The 18,524-nt window shown below is 39.4% G+C and overlaps 1 pseudogene; it reads right to left on the bottom strand.

Moving 5' to 3' along the window:
- Nucleotides 1-6,294: 6,294 nt before the first annotated feature.
- Nucleotides 6,295-18,104, bottom strand: LOC137947646 (protein CELLULOSE SYNTHASE INTERACTIVE 3-like; annotated as a pseudogene).
- Between the last annotated feature and the right edge of the window lie 420 nt (nt 18,105-18,524).

Raw genomic sequence — 18,524 nt, 5'->3', positions numbered from 1 at the left:
AAATTGTTAAATAAATTAAGTTTTGTTATCATCAAAATAAACATGTGATTCAATCTATGGTCCATAATCTCCTCCTTTTTATGATGACAAAACCTAACTTGGAAGAAATAAAAAAATACACTTTCCTAAGGGTTGGTGTCAAATTAACTATTCAAATTCAGCATATTGTCCCCCATAATTTTTGCACAGTTTAATTAGATCAGTTTAAGCATAAATTTTTAGTATTTTGTGTGCCTAAGGTCATTAGATCCAAGTTCCCATTTTTCTTCCCCATTTTGTCATACTAAAAAAGACAATGAATTGAATACACAATTAATAACAAAAACTGGTTCAAGGCCATATCATAGATAATATGCCATGTTTACAAAATTTTGAGCAAATTTTCTTTAAAAGTACATGGGGAGTAAATAAAATAGTGGATAGATCCTAAGATAACTAATTTGGAGGAAAAAGGTGATTGAGGATCGTCTCTAAGAGACTTTTGATCCTTTGTTGTGTCTACTAAAATGCAAGGTTCCCGACGTTCAACTGATCTTGGGTAGCAAGGACTGCTACCTGAGTAGCCAATACATCATCTACAGCTCCCTCGAGTGTTGTGAGGTGGTCAGTGGAGGATGAGCTGCCCTCTTCCATGCGTCACCTCTTAATGAATTTGAACTGATCTGAGGGAGGCTCTGGACTGAGCTCATTTGCTGCAGTTGCTGGATGTGGGGCTGACTCCTTTGGGATCTTATCTTTCTAGATCCTCTCTCGTCACCCCTTAGCAAATTCAAACTTTCCTACCTTAGTCTCCCCTATGGACATTTTCTTTGTAATTTCCACTGATACCTCATCCAAGAGGCCCACACCACATTGAACAAGGATGGTTGTGAATGATAATCTGTTTGCTCAAGTGTTCATCATGATATCCACCATCCAGCTTGACATGAAGTAGCCGAAATCAATCTGAACCTTCCAAAATATGGCTACTCAAAATATGTCTACCGTAGTGAGCTGAGAATAAGTGCCCTTCCTTTGGTTGAGTTCACTATCTCCATGACCACCCTCTATGCTATAGTGAGATCTTTGATTTTGACTTCATATGAACTTTCAGACATTTGTCAAAAAATTGAAAGTATAACATCTTGACTATTTTGTGGCAGGTCTAGGTGGAGGTCTTTTGGCAAACTCTACTTTACATAGCGGGTCATTCCCATGAAGTATGTAACAATTAGATCATTCAAATCCATAGACTGAATGATGATGGTCGTCTTCTTGACATATGAGGTCAGCTTGAGGTTGTGAGGCCCAAGCTCCTCTACCTCAAGATTGTTATAAAATACCCTTACAAGGAGGGGATACGCATGCTCCTCTCTCCGAAAGAGACCTTTGTAGTCCAAAGATGGTATGAAAATCCCTCTATCTCCCTCTCACAAAAGGAGACATCAACCTTCAATTTCTCAACTATAGATTTAGGGGCGAAAACCAAAAAATACTTACCCCATTTCTGCCTAGTGCAAAAGTATTCTCTCCAATTCGATATTTCTTCACACTTGTCACTCTCTTTCACTGGTGTTTGCTTCTTAGCCATGAATTTTTTTCTAACTATGGTTGAAGACTTGGTTTTGAGGAAATTTATAGAAAATGAGGGTTTTTAACCTCAGACTGGAAAGGAAATAGCTCAAAAACTGAAAGAGGACTGAAGATTTGGGGCTTTAAAGCTCTGGAAAAATCAGATGAAAGTGTTTCGAATGATTTGGAATGAAGCATCACCTTAAAAAGTTAATTTTGGATCTTCATATTCTCTTTTCACACTGTTAATGACTGATCAATCAATTTTGATTGATCGATCAATCACTTAAGTTGGTCGATCAATCAATAGGCATTGATCAATCAATGACCTTAGCAGAGTGATAGAAATGTAATATTTTGATTTCTACTTCACTCTTTTGGCACTACAATGATGGGATGTGTTCATTAAACTCAAAAATTTCTGCCTAAGTGAGTCATGGTAGGTTGCTCTAGCCTAGTTCTCCTCTAAACTTAGAGAAATGGTCAAATCCTAATGGCTTTGTATAGATGTCTGCTAATTGATTTTCGATAGGGACAAATTCAATCTTAATAACCTTGGTTTGAACCGACTCCTTGATAAAGTGATCTCTAATTTCTATGTTTTTTTATCGAGGGTCAATTGACTAAAATTTCTTTTTGTTATAAGTTGTAATCATCTAGTTGTTTTTTCATCGAGAGGTGTAGAGCACAACAACAACCGAATGTTGTTTCTTGGAAAACCAAGAGACACATATTTCCAAGTGAATGGTAACTACCACTTATACACTTTTTTTTTATTTTTCAACCGGCAAAATCATCATCCAAGTAATCGACTAGATCAATGGTTGAAGAGTTTGAGTACCGAAGACCGAAGTTGGGTGTCCCAAGTTGATAATAGGAAATTCTTGTCACTGCCACTAAGTGAGATTCTCTTGGATCAGATTGAAATCTAGCACATAGGCATACCAATAATATTATTTCTGTTCTATAGGCTAAAAGGTAAAGTAGGGATCCTATCATACTTCTATAGAGTTTTTTTTTATCAATGACCCTACCGAAATTGTCCGAGTCAAGTTTCAAGGATGAACTCATGGGTGTGCTTATAGACATACGACTTTTTATGTTGATTCTCTTATGAAATCCCTTAGTCTACTTGAACTAATTTATAAATGGGTCATTTTTTATTTGTTTTACTTGAAGTCCAAGGAAGAATGTCAATTCACCCATTAACCTCATTTCAAATCACATAGGTTTATAAATTCATTTCTTAACATTGAGAGGGGTTTGTAGAACCAAATATGATATCATCCAGAAAAATTTGAACAATAATCAAATATTGATCATGGTTCTTAATGAATAGGGTCTTATCTACTCTTCCTCTCTTATAACCATCATTTTCTAAGAATTTGTTTAATCTTTCATACCACGCTCAAGGAGTTTGCTCTAACCCATATAAAGCTTTATGTAATTTGTATAAATGGTCAAGCATGCTCAAATTTTCAAAACCTTTGGGTTCTTCCACATATAGCTCTTCTTGAATGTACCCTTTTAAAAATGCACTCCTTACATCCATTAGGTACAATTTTAATTGCATGTGACAAATATAGGCTAAGAGGATTCAAATTACCTCTAGTCTTGCCATTGGTGCATAGGTTTATTCGAAAGAAAAAACTTCTTCTTGGTCGTATCCTTTGGCAACTAACCTAGTTTTGTTTCTCTCTATCCGATTTTTTTCATTAGCTTTGTTTATAAAGATCCACTTTGTTCCTATAACTTGTTTATTTTTGCATCTAGATACAAGAGTCCAAACTTTTTTCTTCAAATTGATTCAATTCTTCTTGCATTGCCATAATCCAAAAATCATCTTTTTTCGGTGTCAACAAAGCTTTTGGGCTCTATTTGAGAAACGAAGGCACTAAGCCATAGTCTCTTGTGTTGCACTTCTAGTTGCAATTTAGTCTTGAGGGTCACCAATGATTTGTTCTAGAAGATGACTAGCCATGAACTTGTAGTTCCTTGGCTCCAAAGGTGGTTCTTCTTGGTTATTCAGGTCCTTTGGATTCTCTTCAAGCTTTTAGTAGATTTTTTTATTGAGGTTGAGATTTTGGGGTTGAATCGAAGGGGTTTTCCTCTTCATCATGGGAAATTGGAGTTGGGGTTGGATTTATGGAGTCGGATTCATCAAACTCAAGATGAACCAACTCCTCTACTCTCATAGATGTTTTGTTATAAACTTTATATGCTTTGCTATGTGTAGAATAAGCCAAGAAAATTCATATATCAGCTCTAGAGTAAAATTTCCCTAGTTTTTCCCTTGGTTATTTTAATATGAACACTTTGCATCCAAAGGTTATAAAGTAAGTAATGTTGGGAAGGGTGCCCATGTACAACTCATATGGAGTTTTGTTGAGAAGTGGGCCTTTGCTAACTCAATTAATGATGTAATAGACAGTGTTTACAACTTCGGCCCAAAAACTATGTGGCATTTTGTATGCATAAAGCATAGCTCTAGCCATTTCAATTAAGGTTTAGTTTCTTCTCTCAACAACACCATTTTGTCAAGGAAATCAAGAAGCTGAAAATGTGTGGTCTATACCATGCTTTGTGCAATATTCCTCAAAGTGTGTATTTTCAAATTCTCCTCCATGGTCACTCCTACTTTTGACAATGCTATAGCCTTGCTCTTTTTGAAGCTTTTCACATATTTTAGTAAATGCTAGAAAATCATCATCCTTGAGAGCTAGTAAATCTACCCATGGTACCCTTGAATAGTCATCTACCTCCATGAAGGTGAAATGCTTCCTATTTAGGCTGAAGGTTTGAGTAGGTCCAACTAAGTCCATGTGGATTAGTTAAATAGGCCGAGAGGTTGAAACTACATTCTTAGATTTGAAAGAAATCTTGTGTTGCTTTCCATTTTGGCAAGCATCACAAGGTCTCTCTGACAAATTTTTGATCCTATAGTCCTCTCACTAGGTTATTTTTTCACTAATTTGTTAAAAGAATGTTATCCTATATGTTCTAATCTCTTATTCCGTAACCAAGATTCGTCAATTTTTGCACCAAACAGATGGCACTAGTTGAGGGTAAATTGACTATGTTTGCTAGAGATGTCTATTTCAAGGCCCCTCTAGAACTTGTTCATCAATTTCTTTCTTTACTAAGAATTTGTCCTTTTAAAATGAAACTTTGTTTCATTAGAATTTAGGATTCCATCATATTCATCTCAACCCAAGGAGGAAGATAAGAAGAAGAAGAAAGAGAAGATGAAGAGAAGAAGAGAGAAAGGAGAGAGAGTTTAGAGCTTGGTTACCAAGAGAAGGGAGAGGAGAGCTTGGACGAGTTTGAGAAGACAGAAGAGAACTTAATGCTCTACCTCTTAGCTAAGAGCCTCTATTTATAGTTTTTGAGTTTATGTTACAATGACTATAATGCCCTTAGGGCTACTCTCTTTACAAGAGAAGAGACATAAATAGGCATGTAATTACATCTTCATGCCATCTTTATGAGAAGTATTCTTGTTTACCAAGATGCCACCTCTTGGATGTGTGGGCTTTCTTCCTTGGACGTGTGGACTTGACCTCATCTTCTAACACTCCCCCTCAAGTTGCAGGAGAGAAAACATCATAAATACCCAACTTGCCAAATATAAAATATAAAATCTTAGACGTAACTGGTTTTGTAATAATATTTTCTACTTGACTTTGTGATAAAATATGTTTGAAGGAGATTATACCTGCTTGAAATTCCTCCTGTATAAAATGGCAATCTACCTCAATGTGTTTAGTCCTTTCATGGAATCATATTTAAAGTGATATGAATAACTGCTTGGTTATCACAATATAGACCCATAGAACCTCCTTTATAGAATCCCAATTTGGTAAGAAGGGACCTGATCCATAGGAGTTCAATGATTGTGTGAGCCATAACTCTATATTTTGCTTCTGCACTAGATCTTGCAACTACATTTTGCTTTTGATTCTCCATGTAACTAGGTTCCCTCCAACAATAGTACAATATCAAGAGATGGACTTCTTGTTATCAGGTGATCCAACCCAATCTACAACTGAGAAACTAATAAGCCCCATTTCCATGGATCAGCCACCAGACGAACAAGAGTACAATATCAAGAGATGGACTTCTTGTTATCAGGTGATCCAACCCAATCTACAACTGAGAAACTAATAAGCCCCATTTCCATGGATCAGCCACCAGACAATCTCCTCCTGGTTCCGGACCAGAAGACGTGACGATAACCAAGCTTTCGAAGGAAGCTTACACCTTAGGCCTCGTCAAAGAGAGAACCCGATCTCGTTTACACTAGTCTAGATCAATGCTTAATTCATTACTCAGCCCGACCTCCCTATAAAGGGGATTAGGGAACGTATACAAGCAAAGGCCCAACCCAAGGGCACAAGTTTGAAGCAAATTACAATAAAACCCTCCTAACAACATAAAATGGGAATTGAATAAATTAAACCATGTGTCTACTAATTACTCTGGATGCTATGGAATCCATAACATCACTCCCCTCCTAGAGAAAGAGTTTGTCCTCAAGCTCGTAAGTTGGGATAGACGGCACAAAAGGCTAGAACGGTTCCCATGAGGCTTCAGCAGTATCAACCTCCTTCCATTGGACGAAAATCTCCCATGCACCAGGTATTCAACGAGCCTGCAACACAAAAGTAGGAGATGGCAGCATATGATGGCAACAGTTCCCCCAAGAATGGTTGCAGGGTCAGGAACCCCATCCCCTTCAAGAAGTTACAGATTTTTCTCCCTAAACCCTCTTCTGGTTCCAACTTCCATTTCTAAATCTCTGGAGTTTGAATGGTGCTTCACCATATCTAAAAGGGCATAAATCAGCTGCTTCAAAAATCCTGACTCTTCAAGTGGTTCTATTGTCCTCTGTCTGTGTGCTTTTGCTACACAGACGAGCAGGGCAGCCCCACCAACTCTCACCTCTCAACTTGAGGAATGCAGAAACGTACTAACAAGAGATGCAATACAACCAGGGTGCCTAACCAAGAGGTCACCTAGTAGGATTGGTTGTTCACCACATAACCGAGAAAGAATTTCTATAGCCTTCTCTTGATCTGGATGGGTCCCACCAGCGAGGCAATGAACTAGAGGCTCCATGCTTGATGGAATTTCAGAAATGTCAGTGCAAGGAGGGTATGTGAAATTCATACTTGGCTTTGTTTTGACCAAAAGGGAAAGCACTTCCAAAGCATTAGATGAATCTGTTCCTTCCATGTCCATGGCATTTAAAGAGTCAACAAGTGCCAGGACTTCGAGAAAACCTTCGCCTAAAACTCTCGTCAAAGCAGAGACCACATCCTCAGCAAGAGCTTCTCCAGCTATTTGTGGGTCTGAAAGAAGATTAGCCAAGGCAGCAACAACAGTCTCAGCTGCATTCATGGAAGAAGTCTTTGCTAGCTTAATTAAGGGTTTGACATCACCATCAACAATATAAGGCATCTTACTAGCTGTCTTAACCTTTGCAGAGCGGGATAAAGCTCCCAAGGCCTGAGCAGATTGGGTTGCAATAACCTGAGTTTTGCTGGTCAAAAGTTTCATGCATGGATGAACAATCTCATCAGTTGCAGGGCTGTCACTGATATCTTGCCGTGTGCTGACTAGATCAGCCAAGACAGAAGTTGCATGGGCTTGAGTTTCTTCATTTGAGGAGTTAAGAACTTGAACCAGAGATCTCAGCCCTATATTTCCCAACCCTTCTATTTGTACTAAGTCCTTTTGAGAAGACATTGTAATTACAAGCCCCAGAACAGAAATAGAATAAGCTTTTGATCTAGGAATATCTCCCAGGAGCAAAAATAAAAGTTAGTTCACAGTGGCAGAGTCTGTAGATTGGATAAGCTTCATAAGAGCCTTTGCTGAAGCCTTTTGTCCCTTAGAGCCCCCACTTTTAAGAAGCCAAAAGAGAGCAGGGACTGCACCTGCACTCTCCACACATGCACGAATATCTTCACTGTGGCAGCATAAGTTCCACAATACATGTGCAGCATCCTCTAGTACTTGTTGAGATCCCAACTCTAAAAATTGTACCAAAGGAGGGATCCCACCTACAGCTATAATTGCCCATTTGGAGTCATCAACATGGTCTGACAAGATTACCAACAATGAGACAGCATATTATTGATGTTGTTTACCTGATAGCCCCAATAATGAAATTAGTGTAATATTTTTCGTTGGATTCCAATGCTGCATTGCCTCCACAGTAGCTATTTGGAAAGTTGGAAGTGGCTCTCCTGCCCACCCCAAGAATACTACAGCAACGAAAATTTGAAAATCGGAAATTTGAAATTGAGTCAGACTGTATAACCCAGCCACAGAAAATTCATTCCTCCACAAGACCATTCCAAGCACCCTCAAAAAAAAATTATCTCCATTTTGTTTTATGTTGGCTCCCTTCTCAGAGGCATAACTCCCATCCACTTGAAAATTTTCCAACTCCTCGACCAAGCCTGGAACTGTCTTATCAATCCCTTTCTTTATAGAAACAGGATTAGCACCGAGATCTGTAAATTGTTCACTGAGCGGAGTCACGTGATTTGTTTCTTGTGTAATGTGAAGAGGAGCCTCCAAAATAAAATTGACTTTCCATACGCAGGCACATACAACTGTTTTTCCATCTCCTCATAGACCCCCAATGCTTCCCCAACGTTCCTATTGTGGCAGAATGCGACTATCATGGTGTGCCAAACATTCTCATTTCGACCGGGCATTTCAGCAAATGTTTGGAAAGCACCAGGATTATCCCCAAATTTGAAATTCATATGAATCTAAGAAGGGCCCAGAAGACATAAATTTCTAAACCCAACTGGAAAACCGAGTAGTAGTCTCTTGGGAGATCTCGCAACATCTCACTGATATCAAGACCACTGGTCTTGACAAACAGAAACTGGAAGGTACCTTTGAGAAAACATTCAATATGAAGAGATCCTGGGATTCATCCCGCAATCTGAGGTCACCAGCAAACTCACAATTGGAAGCACAAAATTCGTTCAAGTTGGTGTCAATGAGTCCAACCCCAAACTTCATTCATGGATTATTATGGAAACCACAATCGAAGGGCCAAGAGATTTCATCTTCAGCAATAGTATCATTATCAATGGCCTGTTAAAGCAGTTTCAATTCAAAATCATCTAGACAAGACCTCTCTTCTTCCGCCAAGGCCACGATTTCTACTTCAAAATTGAAATCTCTGAATTTCTTTGTTTGTCGGTTCGCATAAGCAATCAATGGTGCTTGGCTGGATTGGTCATACCCCGTGTCAACTTTGAGCTTGAGTGGTTGCCAATGGCGAACAAAATGAAGGAGTGGTCAAAATTTAGAGCCTGGGTGCTGAATGACGAACAGGTGGTTTGGTTCTGCTAGCGTAGAGTGGGTCTACGAATTTGAGGTCGTCCTGACATCTGATTTCGGAAGTTCATAAAGCTTTTCCAATACAACGAGCTCTTGGATTTCTGGTGCCTTCTGTTTGGGAGGACGTATGGGTGCCAGTGAGTGAGAGTTTGACGGCAAACCTCCTTTCATTTTTTACGACAAAGGTTGTGTGGAGGATCCTTTCGATTTCGGACATTTTGAGTCCCCAATTTCAGATGTCGCTGCCACAGGAGAGACAGAGGGCTCTCTAATTTCTTGCATCGCCAATTCTCTGATTTCGTTTCTATGGCACTATCCGGAAGAGTAGAAATCTGAGCAATATGTGCGTCAAATTGAAGATTGAATTGAAGCATCATCTCCCTTATCTCCTTAAGATCAGTGTGGATTGCGGCAAAGCCGTTCTGTGTTTCCATCAGCAGAGTGCGGCAATCATTTAAAAAATATGAATTCATCGATGGTGGTTGGCTCTAATACCACGTTGATAAGCCCCATTTCTATGGATCAGCCACCAGACTATTTCCTCCTGGTTCCGGATCGGAAGATGTCAGGATAACCAAGCTTTCGAAGGTAGCTTGCACCTTAGGCCTCGTCAGAGAGAGAACCCGATCTCGTTTACAGTAGCCTAGATCAATACTTAATTTATTACTTAGCCTGACCTCTCTATAAAGTGGATTAGGGAACGCATATAAGCAAATGCCCAACCCGAGGGTACAAGTTTGAAGGAAATTACAATAAAACCCACCTAACAACAGAAACTGGGAATTGCATAAATTAAACCATGCGTCTACTGATTACTCTGGATGCTATGGAGTCCATAACAGAAACCTTCTATGTTGAAGTAGCCATTTTTCCTATAAATTAATCCTCTTCCTGGAGCTCCTTTTAAATATCGTAATATCCTCTCCAAGGCTTGTCGATGGGTAAGTTGTGGTTTATGTATGTATAGACTCACCACACTTACATCATATGATATGTCTAGTCTAGTTACTGTGAGGTAGATAAGTTTGCGCACAAATCTTTGATATTTTCCAATGTCAATATCTTCTCCAAAAATTGCACATAATTTAATATTGGCATCCATAGGTGTGTCAGTTGGGCGACACCCCATCATTCTCGTTTCTTCAACAAAGTCCAAGATATACTTCCTTTGAGATAATGTTATTCTATACTTGGACTAAAGAACTTCAATGCCCAGAAAATAATTAAGTAGTCCAAGATCTTTGATTTTAAATTCATGACATATCATTTTTTTGACTTCTTGTGTGCTATTCGCATCACTGCCAATTAAGACAATATCATCAACATATGCATCCAATAATACTTTTCCTTTCGAGGTATATTTAATAAATACTGAATGATCTACAAAGCACTGAGGAAATTCAAACCGTAGTAGTTGTCACAATGTGGGACCCAACATGGTGTTCGAGCTAGTGGGACCCACCATGAGGATGTGGGACACCAAGAAGAGGCCTCACCCAAGCAAGCACGAATCAAGGAATTAAGAAGAACAAGCTGAATTGAGTTAGAAGACTTGAAGATCAAGTGGAACCCACAAATATCTCACGAGCTGTAAACCTCATCAAGATGAGCTGGAAGATCATGAGGGACCCACAAGGATAAGGCCACAATCTAGCCATCTCCCATATATTCATGTGAATGAAGAAGGAGTCCTATTTCAAATCATATTAGTCTTCTAGTAGATTGGTTTGAATAGAATTATCTTAGAGAGTTAGAGTTGGAAAGTAATAAGGATTGAAAGGCAAATTGTATAAGGACTCTACCTGCTCCTCTACTATAAATATAGGTGTTGTAATTCATAATTCATCAAGTTACACATCTCATTCTCAAGTTACTCTCTCTCTCTCTCTCTCTCTCTCTCTCTCTTTGCTTTGCACAACCTCTCTTTGCTGTTTTATTTTTTCTTCCCTCTACCCGAGAGCTCTTCTTCCCTTTTCTTATTTTTCTTTATTCTTTCTCTTGCTCAGAATTATGGAAAATGGATCTTAAATTCAACATGATATCAGAGAATTATATTTAGGATTCCTCGTCAAAGGAATGCTCTAGAGAAGTGATGATCAACACCACTCAAAGAAGGCTCTTTTATGAAGGAAGAACACAAGCTGAGAGATAAGTCTTCAATATTATTTTTTTTATGTTACTGGTTTCTGAATTTAGAAGATTATTCAAGGATGAATATGTGAATGCTTTCATCTTATTATATTATTTATATGCATGTCTCTCTATCTAGAAGGAGCTATCAAAACAGTTTTGTCGGTTTGGAAATTCTGTTTACCGAGACTAGTCCATGATAAGATTATTGGAAAAAAAATTTGTGGGATAAGAGTTCCCTGATATAGAAGATTTTTATTGAGTCTCTTATGAGTAGTATTGGAGGAAAAAAAATCAGAATAATAATTTAGCATCAATGCTAAAATTCCCCAAACATCGAGTTGATTGAAGAAATACTACTTCGTGTAATTATTAGAATTTTTTTTGAAGGGCCTATCATGGCTGAAGAAAATATGAAAATCAAAGGTGATATATTGAGAATCACCACCATACCCTTAAGTGGTGTATCAAATTTTATGAGTTGGTTCACATCGGTTCGGAGGTTCCTTATAACAAAAGACCTACTTGGTCACCTCACCACCTGAGGACCACCTATTGCTGAAGATAATATTTTTTAAATGAAATGGCTGAAAAATGATACTTTGGTAATTAGTTGGCTAATCAATAGCATGGAAGAATATGTCTCCAATAATTTTATTCATCTTGACACTACTAAAAAAATTTGGGAGACATGTGCTAAACTATACTCATGCTCGGATACTCTACATAGACCATATGATATTCTCCAAAGAATGTTGAATACTAAACAAAGAGAAAATATCCATGAGTACTTGGCCCGCTTTAGAGGCTTTCTTCAAGGTTGGAAGTTAGCTCAGCCTTCAACCACTGATATTTCTATCCAAGACAAACAGAAGGAAGCCTTAATTACTGTTATTTGTCTTGCAAATGTTAAACCTCATCTTGAGATTGCCAAGAGTCAACTTTAGAGTGCTTCTCCTGTCCCAAAGTTTGATGATGTGTGTGCAACACTATTTCATATTCTAGAAAAGTCTTCCTCCACTACTGATGTATCATCCACTATATATTCCGATCATAGAGGATCATCATTTGACCACGGCCGAGGTCAAGGTAGAGGTTATAGAGGAGGCAAAGGAAGAGGTGGAAGGACTGGTGCTGGCAGAACAGATGGGAAAGAATGTACTCATTGTAAAAAAAAAATCCACTATAAAGAAATAAGCTATAAAGCCAATGAACAGTCAGAATTGACAAGGGCTAATCAAGCCTTTATAAGTGATACAAAAGAAGAACATGCCACAAAATCAGCAACACACAAAAATATTATTGATGAAGAGTATGAGCTATTTCAGAAAATGAAGATGATAGGCTCTTCTCCTAGTTCCTCCACAACTACTGCTTCACGTATGCTATTTGCCTCATCTTCATCCTGGATAATTGACTCAGCAGCCTCCGAGCATCTTACAGGTAACAAAAATTTATTACATTTTCTATCTCCGAGTCTTTCACACAAATTTGTTACCATAGCTGACGGTCCTCAAACCAAAGTCCAAGGGAAAGGTTCCACTTCTGTCACCCCATCACTTCTGCTCACTAATATTATTTTTGTTCCTACTTTCCCTTTGAATCTATTATTTTTTAGTCAGCTGAAAAAATATTTTAATTGCTTAGTTGCCTTCTCACCCACTTCATGTGTCTTTCATGATCTTATAATGAAGCATGTGATTGGTGGAGGCCATGAACAAGGGGGGAGTTACTACTTGGACGTACTAAAAATAAATATGGTCTCTACTACTGAAAATGAGACACGATTATGGCACAATCGGTTGGGACATCCATTTGCACAGTCTCTACATTATATGTTTCCATCTCTTAAAGTAAGGTCAAAATTTCACTGTGAGGTTTGTCAATTGAGTAAATATCAAAGGAGTACATACTCTCGTCGTCCAGAAGTCAAACGTGTCACTCCATTTTCGTTAATTCATACTGATGTTTAGGGGCCCTTGAGTGTCTCTAATATTTCTCAAACAAAATATTTAATTAAATTTATTGATGATTTCACTCGCACAATTTGGTTGTTAATCTTTAAGGAGCATTCTGAGATACCTTTCATTTTTTAAGTCATTTCATGCTATGGTACTCACACAATTTGGTCAGAAAATAAAAATTCTCTAGTCTAATAATGCCAAAGAATATGGTTCCAAAGACCTTGACTCTTTTTGTCAAGAAAATGGCATTATCCATCAAACATCATGGGCCTACACTTCTCAACAAAATGGTGTAGCCGAACGAAAAAATCATCATATTCTTGAGGTAGCTCGAGGTTTATTATATGCCATGAAAGTTCCATACTTTTATTTTCCTCATGCCGTCCTTACGGCTTGCTTTCTTATAAATCGTCTACCATCTACCATTCTTGGTAATAAATCTCCTTACTCTAGATCATTACCGAATGATGATCCATTTTCATTACCTTTGAAATTCTTCGGTTGTCAATGTTTTGTTCATAATTCATTACCTAGACACAACAAACTTGATCCTAAATCTATCAAGTGTATCTTTTTGGGATACTCTCGCACACAAAAGGGTTATGTTTATTATAGTCCTACTCTTTAACGTTTATTTGTGTCCAGGGATGTAACATTTTTTGAAGACTCCTCATTTTATTTTGATAGTGCTCCTTCTGGTCTGTCCTCAGTATCAGGTTCCCCTCGACCAATTGTGCCTCGTGATACAGAGATTATTCAACCCCAAATCAAGTGGCTGACACCACACCTGCCGAGTTAACAAATCCACCAGAGTTAAGTCCTTCATCACCAGTTATTATTGGTCCTCAATATGATACTCGTTCTGTTTCTATAAGGAAAGAACCTCGATCAAGAACAAGACCTTCTACTTCTCATCCCATTTCAAATTTTGTGTATCATCATCGCCTCTCACCTTTATGTTGTCAGTGTCTTTCTTCTATTTCCTCCATATCTGTCCCACAGTCATATCAGGAGGCTCTACAACATCCAAGGTGGAAGGCAACAATGGATGAAGAAATGAAGGCGCTTAATGACAATCATACATGGTCACTGGTTCTTCTTCCCATAGGTAAAAACCCCATTGGTTGCATGTGGGTTTATACTATCAAACATAATCCAGATGGGTCAATTGCACGACTAGAGGCTTGACTGGTTGCCAAACGTTATACTCAGCGCTATGGAAATGATTATGAAGAAACCTTCTCTCCAGTGGAAAAAATGAACTCGGTACGTATATTATTATCTCTAGCGGCCAATTCATCGTGGCTAATATATCAATTTGATGTGAAAAATGCATTTCTTAATGGTGATATTAAAGAAGAAATTTACATGCAACAACCACCTGGGTATGTGGTTGAGGGGGAGTCCGTATGCCGCCTTAAAAAATCTCTAAATGGTCTAAAGCAGTCCCCTCGGGCATGGTTTGAGAATTTAATCAAGCCATCATTTGGGCTGGCTTTCATAGTTGCTTTGGAGATCAGTCAGTATTTATTGAAAATACACCAAGAGGTAAGGTTATTCTAGCTGTATATGTTGATGATATTATTTTAACCGGAAGTGATTCCGAGGGCATTCAGAAAACAAAGGAGAAAATATGTGCTGAATTCAAGACGAAGGATATTGGATTACTCAAATATTTTTTGGGTATGGAAGTATTACAATCCAGACATGGGATTGTTCTATCCCAAAGGAAGTATGCCCTTGATCTACTAGAAGAGACATGAATGATGGGATGCAAACCTGCAGACACTTCTATGGATGCAAATACAAAATTATGTGGAGGCACTGGAAAAGATGTAGATATTTGCAAATATCAAAAACTAGTGGGACGACTTATTTACCTGTGTGTCACAAGGCCGGATATTTCATACACAATAAGTGTGGTAAGTCAATACATGCACAAGCCACAACTTAGTCATTAACAAGCACTTGAAAGAATACTACGATATCTGAAAGGAGATCTAGGAAGGGGGCTTCTCTATAAAAACCATGGTCACTTCAACATCGAAGGATTCTCAGATGCAGACTAGGCCGGATACCCGGATGACAGAAAATCTACTTCGGAAATTTGTATAATGGTTGGAGGGAATTTGGTTACATGGAAAAGAAAAAAAATGGAGTAGCACAGTCAAGTGCAGAAGCAAAATATAGAGCCATGGCACACACTGTTAGTGAACTCTTATGGATAAGATCTCTTCTCACTGAATTGGGATTCTACAAAGAAGCTCCAATAGATCTATATCGTGACAATCAAGCAGCAATACACGTTACATCAAATCCAGTCTTCCATGAAAGGATAAAACATATTGAAGTAGATTGCCATTTTATACAAGAAAACTTCCAAGATTATTTCTTATCTCTGAAGCATATATCATCACAAAGTCAAGTTGCAGATATTCTCACCAAGCCGGTCACTCGCAAGATTATGTCTACCATATGTAGCAAGTTGGGCATTTATGATTTCTTTTCACCCCCAACTTGACGGGGAGTGTTACAATGTGGAAGCCACCATGGTGTTCGAGCTGGTGGAACCCACCTATTGGGATATTCCCGGGCCATGGATCTCGTCACCCTTCTTCCCTCTCTTTCTTCCAGATTGACTGTTGATGCTGGAAGAGAACTCTTGTTCTTTGAACATGTAATGGTGTAATCGGAATGGAATGGATTGAGCTTAGAAGGAAGTTGGACCTAGACCTCTGAGGGAGAATCTGACCTAAACCTCTGAGGGAGAATTTGACCAGGCTAAAATTAATTTACTCAATGCTTTCCTTCATTCAGCTTTTAGTCCCAATAAATATGTTTGGGGACAAAAATACAACTTAGACCCATGGGTCAATTGGTTCACACCAAATTACATCCAAACCAAACCAAACCAAATTTAACATACATGGAAAGGGAAATAATTTAATTCCTACGCCTGTTGATAACTCGGGATGCTATGGAGTCCATAACATCACCCCCTCCTAGAGAAAGAGCTTGTCCTCAAGCTCGAAAGAGGGGTAGAGATCCTTGAAAGCGGCGAAGGGATCCCATGTAGTGTCACTGGGGTCAGCATCAGCCCACTGCACTAGAACCTCCCAATCGTCCTGAATGCGGCGAGCCTACAACACCTGCATTGGAGTAGAAAGGACACGACCTTCATGTAGCGGTGGCAGAGGGGTGTGTAGAAATGGGGAGTCTCCTTGGAAGGCCTTCAATTGGGAGACGTGAAACACATTGTGGATCTTGGTTTCTGGTGGAATCTGCAAGCGGTAGGCGACTGTGCCACTGCTGTCTAGCACCTAAAAGGGACCATAATATTTTGGGGAGAGTTTGTGACATTTGGAGGCAGTTAGTGAAAGCTGCATGTAGTGTTGGAGACGTAGCCACACATAATCCCCGAGAGAGAAGAACACTTCCTGGTGCTTCTTATCATAAGATAGTTTCATAGAATGTTGGGCCTCCTAGAGATGCTAAGGCCTGGTCCAAGGTGGCTATGTTGGATGTACCTGGTTCATACGACAAAAGCCGAGGCAGATCTCTGCCATATACTACCTTGAATGGAGTAGTGCCGAGGGCGCTGTGGTATGATGTGTTATAATAGAACTCTGCCCATGCCAGCCACTTAACCTACCTTTTAGGTGAGTCACCCACAAAACAACGGAGATACATCTCAATCGTCCTATTAACTACCTCGATCTGTCCATCAATTTTCGGATGGTAGATGGAAGAGAATGCCAATTTCGTACCTTGCAGCTTGCATAGTTCTTTCTAGAATGTACTGGTAAAGATGGCATCCCTATCACTGGTAATGGACACAGGCATCCCATGTAACCAGACAATGTTATCTAGGAAGATTTGAGCCACGTGAGCGGTTGTGTAGGGATGCGCCAAAGGGAGGAAATGGCCATATTTGGAGAAGCGTTCAACCACAACAAATATAATGGATTTAGCGGAAGAGAGGGGAAGGCCATCAATGAAGTCCATGGAAATATATGACCATACCTGTGATGGTAGGTGAAGTGGTTGGAGCAACACCGCTGGACTTAATGATTCGGCTTTGTTCCATTGACAAATCTGACAAGCCGCCACATAATCCGTTACGATGTTTTGCATACCCTTCCAATAAAAATCTCTACTTAGGCAAAAATATGTTTTCTGTCTGCCCTCATGTGTACTGTCATGGAAAGAGGCTAAGATACTGGGAATAAGTGGCGAGGTGTGGTGCAGAAAAATCCTGTTCCTAAATAAGATAAGACGATTCTGGATCGTCCAATGGATATCCGATGTCCCCTGCTGAATATCATGATATAATGCAATGAATTTCGGATGCTATTGTGTCTCCTCCTGAATAGAATCCAACAAAAGAAATTTGGGCTGACTGATAGCATGTAAGTGTGGCTCTACAACGTCCCGGCAAGACAAGGCATCGACCCCCACATTCAAACTGTCAGGTTTATACTCAACTGTAAAGTCAAAACCCATCAGCTTACTCAACCAGTGCTGCTGAGGGGAGGTGGTGAGACGCTACTCAAGAAGATACTTCAGGCTACAATGATCGGTTCGAATAAGAAATGGGCACCCCCAGAGATAAGGCCGCCAATGCTTGATTGCTTTAGCTAAATTGATTAATTCCCTTTCATAAGCCACTAGTTTGTGATGGTGTGGGCCAAGCTATTGGCTGAAATAAGCGATCAGGTGGCCTTGTTGTTGTAACACTGCACCTATACTTTCGCCCGAAGCATCACATTCCACTACAAACAACTCATCAAAATCCGGGAGCCGCAAAACCAGTGCTGAAGATAATGCTTCCTTCAACTGCTGAAAGGAATGATCCGCTGTCTCGGACCAGGTGAAAGCATTTTTCTTCAGGAGATTGTGAAGCGACGCGGCAATCTGGCCATAGTTGCGGATAAATTTTCTGTAATACCTTGCGAGGCCAAAAAATCTCCTTAACGCTATGATGGAGGTGGGAGGAGACCAGTCTGTGATGGCCTGAATCTTGCTCTGGTCAACCTTCACCCCAACTGCTGAAATAACGTGGCCCAAGTATGCCACCTCGGAGGTACCCATAGAACATTTGGACTAGTTTAAAGCCAAATGATGGGAACAGAGAAGAGTAAATACCTGGTGAAGGTGTTGAAGGTGCTCGTCCCAGTGTTTGCTATAGACCAATATATCATAAAAAAACAAGAACATATTTTTGCAAGATAGAGCTAAATACCTCATCATGAGGGCCTGGAATGTGGATGGCGCATTGGAGAGACCAAAGGGCATGACGAGGAACTCGAAATGACCATGGTGCGTGCGGAATGCGGTCTTCTCCACATCTAAAGGATGAACTCGAATCTAATGATAACCGGACTTCAAGTTCAGCTTGGTAAATATAGTGGCACCATGTAACTCATCTAACAGTTCGTCCACCACTGGAATGGGAAATTTGTCTTTAATTGTGCGAGCATTGAGCTGCCTGTAGTCCACACAAAACCTCCA

This window comes from Aristolochia californica, unplaced genomic scaffold, assembly GCF_029961685.1.
Source record: "Aristolochia californica isolate CCGP_79_NKW_82.1479 unplaced genomic scaffold, dmAriCali1.0.hap1 SCAF_13, whole genome shotgun sequence".
NCBI lineage: Eukaryota > Viridiplantae > Streptophyta > Magnoliopsida > Piperales > Aristolochiaceae > Aristolochia > Aristolochia californica.
The sequence above is the reverse complement of the archived record's forward strand: the minus strand, read 5'-3'. Positions and strand labels throughout refer to the sequence as shown.